The following is an 11183-nucleotide window of genomic DNA, read 5'->3' on the forward strand; positions in this document are numbered from 1 at the left end:
AATAGACTCACACTTTTGTCCGATTTTCGTCTGTTTTTACAACCGAAAAAATTAAATGAGAAAGTGTATAGTTAAAGTAGTAAATAAAATGTATATAACTGTAGAGATCGATTTTGTATATGTATTGTAAAATATAACTAGATGGATGTGAAATTTTTATAATAAAATATATTCAGAAAATATGTTATTTTTGTATTAATATGAAATACCTGTATGTTAGTTACGGTTCTTCCATAACCCAATGGTTACATAGCTGTTTTATAATTAAAGTTCCGGATCTGCTATTCCATAAAGAACAAAATGGTTCGAATCCTATTTTAAATTGTAGGTCCGGTCTCCATAACACGGTGGTAACATGTCTCATAATTAAGGTCCCGGGTTTGGTACCCGGTAAAAATACACAGCAATTCGAATCCGGTGTAAACTGTAGGTCCAGTTGTGATTAGTCTTTCTACATAAAATAAGTTTGAAACAGACAAACTTACCAAGTTCCCGTTCTCCATTTCTGTTCTGCTGCAGACGTTAAATGTGAAGAAAGGCTGCTATAAATATTCCATATATTGACGGTATAATTTGATCCAAATGTTGTAACATCCTCCGTGTATCATTTAAAGGTTAGCGGTCAAATTGTAATTGGGAATCGGAAAACATATTTTACAAGCTGTTTCGACATTCTCTGACAGTATCTTTACGTATCATTCTAAAGGTTAGAGGTTACACAGCAATTAGCAGTCTCGAGAAGGTTCTCTGTTACATTTGAGAGTATTGAGAAATAATGAAGGAATCGATAAACTCTCGAGTCTTTTTCATTCTCCGGTGTTTATAAATTCTGTGTGTTTCAATATGTTGGTAGACGTAATGTTTAAAGGTTAAGGGTTAAATTGTAATCAACAGTCTTGGGATGAGGTTAAAGGTTTACAAGAGGAATAAACCCAGAGGAGGTTATTTGCAGTCGATCTTTTACGAAACTACACAGAACAGACACTTTAAAAATATGGAACTGGGTTTTGTTTCAAATGATGTTTATTGAAAACCAGGGCCGGCCCGATTTTTGGGAAGGAATGAATAACCATTGGTGAAGTTATCACTGTATGTTGAAAACCAGGGCCGGTCCGAACCCTTTGGGAAATGGTGAATAGCCATCGGTAAAGTTATTCCTGTACGTATATTGAAAACTAGGGCCGGCCCGGGCCCCTAGGAAATTATGAATGAGGTTTGGTGAAGTTATCACTGTATGCTGAAAACCAGGGCCGGTCCGGACCCTTTGCGAAATGGTGAATAGCCATCGGTAAAGTTATTCCTATAGGTATGTTAAAACCAGCGCCGGCCCGGGCCCTAGGAAATGATGAATAACGTTTGGTGAAGTTATCACTGTATGCTGAAAACCAGGGCCGGTCCGGACCCTTGGGGAAATGGTGAATAGCCATCGGTAAAGTTATTCCTGTAGGTATGTTAAAACAAGGGCCGGTCCGGGCCCTTTGGGAAATGGTGAATAGCCATCGGTAAAGTTATTCCTGTACGTATGTTGAAAACCAGGGCCGGCCCGGGCCCTAGGTAATGATGAACAACGTTCGGTGAAGTTATCACTGTATGTTGAAAACCAGGGCTGGTCCGAACCCTTTGGGAAATGGTGAATAGCCATCGGTAAAGTTATTCCTGTACGTATATTGAAAACTAGGGCCGGCCCGGGCCCCTAGGAAATTATGAATGAGGTTTGGTGAAGTTATCACTGTATGCTGAAAACCAGGGCCGGTCCGGACCCTTTGCGAAATGGTGAATAGCCATCGGTAAAGTTATTCCTATAGGTATGTTAAAACCAGCGCCGGCCCGGGCCCTAGGAAATGATGAATAACGTTTGGTGAAGTTATCACTGTATGCTGAAAACCAGGGCCGGCCCGGGCCCTTTGGAAAATGGTGAATAGCCATCGGTAAAGTTATTCCTGTACGTATGTTGAAAACCAGGACCGGCCCGGGCCCTAGGAAATGATGAATAACGTTTGGTGAAGTTATCACTGTATGCTGAAAACAAGGGCCGGTCCGGGCCCTTTGGGAAATGGTGAATAGCCATCGGTAAAGTTATTCCTGTACGTATGTTGAAAACCAGGGCCGGCCCGGGCCCTTAGGAAATCATGAATAACGTTTGGTGAAGTTATCACTGTATGCTGAAAACCAGGGCCGGCCCGGGCCCTTTGGAAAATGGTGAATGACCTTTGACTATTGACCTTTGACTTATTTTTATTTTTTTTGTGCAAAATTTCAAATCGTTATATCTCTGTGCCTAATTGAGATAGAAGGATATCGATAGGTCGTTAAACTCGGAATGAAGTCCTCTTTCTATTGGAAAAGGTTTCATCATTCTAGGATCAACAGTTTTCTACTTCCTTTATTGCCAATCGTAGACTCCCCTTCCGACCACTGTACTAAAAGTCTCGATGTGCATATTCCAAATCTGTAACGGTTTTCAGGCTAACTGAATCAGCAACGTGACTATGCCCCTTTGAAATGTTTAGGTTTTTTGAAATTTTGCCAAGTTTTTAGGTTATCAGACAATTCGGCCTCTGCAATTGTTGTTCTATTTTATTAGAAATATCTTTTAATTATCACAGAGTTTAACCTTGTTTATAGATAAACACCAGGAAACCGTTACACATTTCTAGAAAGTTTACAAAACAGTCAGTAAACCGTTAGATAAATCATTAAAACAAAAAGGGGTCATAGATACCGGAAAGATTGTTACTCATTTCCTGGAAACTTATAAATCAGACAGTAAAACCGTTGGAATCAGTATTGTGATGCTGAGGTATATAACATAGACACCCTCTTTCGTGAGTAGTTTCTGGAATGCTATTATCCTCCTATCATGGACTTACAGTTATCTGCTGACGAATTGTTAGTGTTATATCGTAACGGGTATTACAAAACAGGTGACCAGTTACGAAAACTACTGGCTTACATTGCACAAAGGATAGTTGAAGGATAGACTGTCTCTTTAGTTGAAGAGTATGATCAATTACTACGGGCGGTAACAACAACTACACCCGAACTTTTCGGAAAAGGAGCATCATCGTCACCGAATATCCACACATCCGATACTGCATCATCTCAAGGAACTTCAAAGAATGCCGTATCCAGACCAGACCCGGAACCTCTACCTGGACCGTCTTGGAGAGAGGACCCCTTACCGACAGTTGAACAGTCACCTCAGAATATTTCTGAATCAAATAGAAGAGGTAAGAAAAGAAAACGTGATACAATACCTCATGAACACATAGTAAATATTGTTACACAATATTCAGGAACGTGAATACCGTAAATTTCGTTCCAAAGGACAACGTGTGGAATCCAGTTCCTCACATCCTCCAGAAAATGTTGACCCTCACAGTTGGATTCGTCAAGGTGTTGAAAACCTTCTAACCTATGTGAAAAAGAATGGTAAGGACGGAGTAAAATAGGTTTAACACTATCTAACATATCCGACCCAAATGTAAAAGATATTTATATTGGGTGTCATAGAAGTGATCAGTTACATAGTGATATGGTATTGACTGTTATGCATAAAATACTACGAAGTGCAAAAACATTTTCAAGTACAGACCGTCTAATTTTGCGGGCTGACCATGTTGATATACCTGACGGAGGAGGAGGAGACGGTAAGCGTGCCTATTGTTTACCAAATTATATGCTAAGTACACTCAAGAAAAGTGTTGTCAGTGTACCAAATAGAAAAAAACCTCTTTGTTTAGCTGAAGCTCTGGTTATAGCGAAAGCCCATGTAGATAAAGATCCATCGTATACGCAATATAGAAAAAATAGAAATCTTCTTAGACCTGTTCTTGAACTAATGCGAAAGGCAGGTGTAAATCTAACAGACAATACGTGTGTCGGAAGTGCAATTCCTGAACTCAAAAAATTTCAACAAGTTCTTACAGAATATAAAGTCACTTTGTACAATAACCTTCGTGATGTTAAAGATATTATTTTTGAAGGAGAGATCGAGAACGTCTCCAAATACATATATCTTCTATACGACAGTACTCGGCAGCATTACGATGTTATTGTGAACCGTGTTGGAGCTTTTGCAGCAAAACAGGAATGCCAAGGATGTAACGAACTTATATTGTGTAAACCACATATTCATCAGTGCAAACAAATGTGTTCCATGTGCCGCGCAATCCCTCAATGCGTACCTGAAACAGGAGTTTATAAAATATGTCAAACATGTCACAGGATTTTCAAAAATGAGAAATGTTTTACAAATCATGTTTCTACACTATGTCGAAACGGTACAGTATGTAGTGAAATCCAACAGTGTCCTCGATGGTTTAGAATTGTTCTCACAAATAATTCGTATGAGAAACTACATAGGTGTAACATGATATACTGTACTGTCTGTAACTGTGTGAAACCTATAAATCATATGTGTTACATGTCCATTCCAAAATCTAAACAGAATTCGAAATTTCTATTTGTGTTTTATGATTTCGAAAGTTATACTGATATTCCGTACTGTGATAAAGAAAAAACTTTTCTTCATGTTCCGAATCTTATCGTGGTACAGACAGCCTGCCAAGCATGTCATAACAGTTTCATGTTCTGTTTGTGGTACAAGACAGTTTATATTCTGGGATGATCCTGTAGAAACATTTCTTTCCTATCTCGAACTGCAACATAAGTTTTCCAATATAACTATTTGTGCACAAAATGCACGAGGTTATGATTGCACGTTTATATTGAGAAAAAGGTTGGAAAAAGGGATGAAACCTCGTATAATCTTGGATGGAACCAAACTCATCAGTATGACGTACCAAAATCTCTACTTTATCGACAGTCTTAATTAAGTTCAGACGAATCTTGCAGGGTTTTCAAAACTGTTCGGTCTACCAGTACAGAAAGGATATTATCCGCATTTGTGGAGCACATACAAAATTCGAAATTACATAGGACCTACACCTCCTCCTTCTGCATACGGATATGAATATATGAAAACAATGGAAGATCAAACAAATTTCATGTCTTGGTATGATACTGAATGCAAAATAAATATGCCTTTCAACAACAAAACAGAACTACTCCAATATTGTATTAAAGATGTTACTCTGTTAAGACAAGGATGTCTGAAACTGAGACAGAATTTTCTGGATATATGTAAAATAGATAAAAAAAGTAAAAAAGGTAAAGTGTTCCCCTGTGCTTAGCACCACGCCATGAAGGCGTATAGGGGGTGTGGGGGTAACGCCCCACACTTTCTTGATCCGGTCGTGGGTGGGGGTGATGTGATCAGCATCACGCCCCTGACCGCCTTTACCCCCCAGGGTTTCCCCCAGGTACCCATGTTATTCGACGCTGGGTAGGCGCCGGGGCCGCTTCCACCGTTAGAAAAGTTCCCGGATTTGAACCGGCCGGGGATCGAACCCGGAACCTTTAGCATGTAAAATAGATATTTTTAGAAATTGTATCACTATAGCATCAGCGTGATCATTAATTTACAGACATAAATTTATGCCCGCTGACACTATAGGAATAATTCCTAAAGGAGGTTACCATCATGCAGATAAAATGTCAAAATTTGCGTTGAAATGGTTGACCTATGTTGACCTACTTCTCCACGGTGGACGTACTCGTGAAAAATATGTTTTAGGAGGACGTTATAAAGTAGATGGATATCAGGAGGAGACAAATACAGTGTACGAAGCGCTTGGATGCTTCTGGCACTGTTGCAGACGATGCATATCAACAAACAGGGATATGTATCCTAAAGATATCACGGAAGATTAAAACACCCAGGAAAATGACGGTCAAACCAATAGTGACATGCTAAACACTGCAGCTTTTAGATACGAAACAACATGTTGTAAACTTGCAGATTTATGTTCTGAAGGATACCGTGTTGTCACAATGTGGGAATGCGATTTTGATAGAATATTAAAAACTGATCCTGAAGTCGATAGACATCTATCTACACACACTATTGTCTGTTGTATTCCTTTAAATCCGAGAGATGCCTTATATGGTGGAAGAGTTGAAACAGTCAGAACTTATTACAGAATCAAGGAAAATGAGAAATTACAATACAACGATTTTACAAGTTTGTACCCTTAAGTGAACAAATATTGTACGTATCCTGTAATTCATCCTACCATATTTTTAGGAAATTCTATTCCTCCAGTCGATGAAGTTTTAAACTAGGAAGGACTTGTTAAATGTACAATTCTACCCCCTACAACCCTTCTCCACCCTGTTTTACCCTCCAAAATAAATGGAAAACTGATGTTTGTATTATGTAAAGAATGTGCTATCACACTAAAATGTGAAGGTATTTGTGAACATTCAGATGAACAGCGTGCACTTTCAGGAACTTGGGTTATCGCAGAAGTACGTAAAGCTTGTAGTTTAGGTTACAGAATGTTGGATGTCGAAAGTGTGGAAATATGAAACATCTTTGTACAATCCTGTTACACAAACTGGAGGACTGTTTGCTGATTATGTCAACACATTTTTGAAAATAAAACAGGAAGCCAGTGGGTGGCATACTTGGTGTCAAAACAGAATGGATAAAGAAAAATACCTACAGGACTATTTTGATAAAGAGGGGATTATATTGGAGGAAGACAATATTGAGATCAATCCTGGAAAACGTACTTTGGCTAAACTTTGTCTTAATTCTTTATGGGGCAAATTTTGTCAACGAGTTAACCTTTCCCAAACATCTATTATCAAGGAGTCGAAAGATTTTCTCGATAAAATGACTGATCCTAATATCATTATTGTTGGAGTTATATTGATCAATCAGGATACTGTTATAGTAAACTGGAAATATGTTGAAGAGGCAATCACCCTGAACAGAAAAGTAAACGTTCCTATTGCAGCTTTTACGACATGTTATGCTCGTTTGAAACTGTATGAACTTCTTGAACAATTGGATGACAGGGTATGTTATTGTGACACAGATTCGGTGATTTATATAGATAGTCCTGAAATGGAATATCATCCCCGAACAGGTGATAAATTATGGAAACTCACCGATGATTAAGTAATTTCGGTCCCGATGCAATTTGTGAAGAGTTTGTCTCAACAGGACCAAAAAGTTACAGTATGAAAATTAAAAAACCTCTTTCTGAACCCCAATATATCTGTAAAGTTAAAGGGATCACTTGAAACACTTCCACATCAAAATTGGTCAACTTTGATACTATGTGTGATATGATGAGCAACGAAAAATCTGACTTTACAGTAGAAAATATCTTTAGAATTAGAAGAACAAAACAGTTTCAAGTTATCAGTACAAATGAAAAGAAATTGTTTCAGCCAGTATTAATGAAACGTTTTTTGACCACCAAGATTTATCATTTCTTTTCGGATACCGTACAGACTAGGTTATAAATATGTCTGTAATCCTAATCTGTAATACAGTAATAGGTACTGTAATAGGTTTTAACCTATAGGTCCAAGGTTCAAGTTTTTGTTCGAGTGTTTTTATATTATATTGTATACTTGTATTATATAATATTGTACAAAATAAATATAAAATATATTAATAGTCTGGTAAACCGTCATTTTCTCTCAAGTTCCTGGATACAAATCTGTAAAATTTTTGCTTAACCCTCGGATGCATGTGTGGGGTCATTTTGACCCCACTGCCTGATTTTTTGCTGGTATTATAATACAATCTAAATAAAAAAAATTGATTTTCTGTGACATCTTACCATGCTACTTCAGCTATAGGAACATGTATAAATAAATTTCTTACGATTTATTTTTAATTATATTTTTAACGTTTTTTTAACAATACCCCTCCTATCCATGTGTGGGGTCATTTTGACCCCAGCCTGAAAACAGCAGGAAAACATTCATAAAGGGACGTTGATCCTAAATATTATGGTCAATTATGCCCAAACTAAACACAATCATCTCAAGGACAACCACTCACCCTACCATGAGTCACTGCAAAGTGCGCATGTGCAGATGTATTTGGCGCGGATCGAGGATAAACAAGCCACCAGTTATTGTGTAACGAGGCGGCGTGTGAGTCGGTCGGTATTTCTACAGTTCGTCGTTTAGATTTCATTGTTGCGTACGAAGAGTTGCCTACAGCGTCTGGTATGTCGTCAAATTGTGTTTGTGACCAGGTACTTTCTTAGTGCTGTTTTGTACCACTCTAGAAGCGTCTGTGTATTATTACATTGAAAGTGACACTGACAGTAATGACCACAAGAGGATAATTCTGAATAAAATACACGAGCTGCTAGAAGAAGACGATGATGGTGTTGCCAGTTACACGTACAGCTTTGACGAAGAGGGTGGTGTTACAGAAGTGGAAGAGGTTCCGAAAGAGAGCAGTGATGTTGAAACAGACATAAGCAGTGAAGACCGTGAAGAGGATGATGCAACAGATGACCAAGAATCTTTCGGCATTATCTCAAAGAATGGAATTCAGTGGAAAAACAAGCCGTCAAGCTCTTATCAGACTGCTGCACACAACATCATACGAGAACCTGCACTTACCAATATCAAGACAAGACAGCCTTGCACATCACAATTGGCCTTCCATGAAAATGGGACCCTGGTAAGCTACGTGCCGAAGAAAAACAAAAATGTCATTCTACTCAGCACCATGCATCATGACATACATATTAATGATGATGATTCTAAGAAGAAGCCAGAAATCATAGAGTTTTACAACCAAACAAAGAGTGTAGTGGACGCCATGGACAAACTGGTTCAAACATACACCTGCAGAAGACAGACACGTCGATGGCCAATGGCCCTCTTTTATAACGTAATCAATGTATGCGTTCTCAATGCATACACATGCTACTTGTCACAGCATTCTCATTACAATTGAGGCGTCAGTCACGGACACCATATGTTCCTTATCGAGTTGGCGAATGAGTTGATTCTTTCCTCACATGCATGGGAGGTGCCAAAGCTTGAACCTGAAGAAACCAGTAACCGAGGCAATGAAACTTTGCGGCGTAGTAAGGTAGGCACAGAGACTGGAGGATAGATCTTCAAAGAAAAGAGTAAGATGCCAGGTCTGCACAAGACAAGAGGACAGGAAGACGACGGAACGTTGGAGAAGATGTGGGAAACCTGTGTGCAAGGTCCAGAGCAGTGTGATTGTGGTGTGCTCAGAATGCGAGTGAGATGAATTTAATTGCCATGAGATTGATTGATTGATTTAGTTTGTTTTACTTCGCATTATGTGCCTCTTGGCTAATTTGCGAAGATGGGGATGAGTAATGAAATTGATGAATGGACATTCACAAACAACCAAGCCCGACCGGGATTTGAACCCGGGACCCTTGGTTAATTGCCATGAGAGGTCAGCATATTCTTCTTTTTATTTATTTTATTATTATTTTTTATTCTTATTTTTTAAAATTTATTTTTTCTAGAAAAAAGAATATTTAGTGCTGTATTGTGTTATCTCTAAAATACTGTTTCTCAGGTCAACTCAAGTTCTGATAATTGCGAGCGAAGTGCAACTACCATTAATATGTAGAACAGTGAATTGTCAATACATTGTTAATTTTTTGGGGGGGGTTAAATAACAATAATAAAAGTGTAATTGTTTCCTATGTTATATTCAGAGAAATTATTGATCAATAAAACCATATTAGCTGAACTATTTATTCTGTCGTACTTATTTCAATGCATAATTGCATTGGGGTCAACTTGACCCCACATATGTAAAGTTACAAAAAAGAAGTGACATGCATCCGAGGGTTAATATAAAATGTTTCCTAAACTTATCCATCCTTCTACAATGATGATTTGTGGAGCATTAGGAAGTGGAAAAACTACTTTTGTAACAAAACTCGTCAATTCAATTTTTTCTTTTGTCGAAAAACCTGTTAAAAAAAATAGTATGGTGTTACGATCAGGAAAATAGTATCCCAAAAAATATCGGTGATGTGGAATATCATAAAGGAATTGTTAATTGGCAATCATGGAACGGAAAACTTATGATGATTCCTGAGGGAGAAAAAGTTGCAGACCTTTTTACGAAAGGTAGTCACCACAAAAATATTTCAGTTGTTTTTATAACACAGAATCTTTTTCACCAAGGAAAAAATTGTAGAGATATTTCTTTGGACGTAAAACATTTTGTTATATTTAAAAATCCACGAGATATGAACCAATTTACTGTTTTTGCACGACAACTTCAACCTCATCGCATGAAGGAACTTGAAAAAGTATATATAGATGCAACAATAGAACCTTACAGTTATTTGTATATTGATCTTTCCCAGTCAACACCGGATCCTTTACGTTATCAAACAGATATTTTTAATACAGATCATTCAACCATATATCTTCCTCAGGAATACCTGAAACCTCGAGATGAAGAAAACGAGGAAGAGACGTACCAACTTAGGTTCTTAACAGAATATTTCTTTTAAAACTCATTCACCTTTTTTGCACATATTGAAAAGTTCCCCAACAAAAGTTCGTAAAACATTATTGAAAAGTGCTCCAAAATAAACAATCCGTTTTATCAGTGAATGTTCTCTGAATGTTTTAAAAGGTAATATAAAACTTCGACCGTCTGTAAAACATCGTCTAACACCTTACAAAACTGTTTTACGTAGACTTGTAAAACCTAAAGTAGATATCGAAAAACGAAGAAAAATTCTTGTTCAAAGAGGAGGGTTTCTACCCCTACTTTTAGGATCTCTACTATCAGGTCTTCTCTTAACTCTCATTCCACATTAAAAATAACACCTGTTTACAAAAAAAATGATTGTTCTTTTACCAGAACAATTGACACGTATTCGCGGTTCCGAACAGTCTATAAATCGAAAATTATCTATTCTGGATAAAAAAAACGAACGAAATTTTTAAAATGAAAAATATACCAGATGCCAGACTTTATAGAAAAGTATTGGATGAGTATTTATGGTTGAGTCGAAAATCGAAAGAACCATTAGAGATTCCTATTATCCAGGATAATGGTGATTCTAGTATTTCACCAGGATCAACGTATTTTCCTCCAAACCTGGTAGAAACATTACCACGTAATACAAGACAACAGTTAGGAAATATTATTGATGAGTATCAATCTACAGCCCAACGTCTAATCGAAAAAGATCAGGAAAAAACACTTCCAAACCCGAGATCGTTAAAATTTTCATCGTCATCATCATCAACGGAGATTCCTGGTCCGTCTCGTAAACGAAAAC

This window comes from Lepisma saccharinum, unplaced genomic scaffold, assembly GCF_977018435.1.
Source record: "Lepisma saccharinum unplaced genomic scaffold, izLepSacc3.1 HAP1_SCAFFOLD_50, whole genome shotgun sequence".
Lineage (NCBI taxonomy): Eukaryota > Metazoa > Arthropoda > Insecta > Zygentoma > Lepismatidae > Lepisma > Lepisma saccharinum.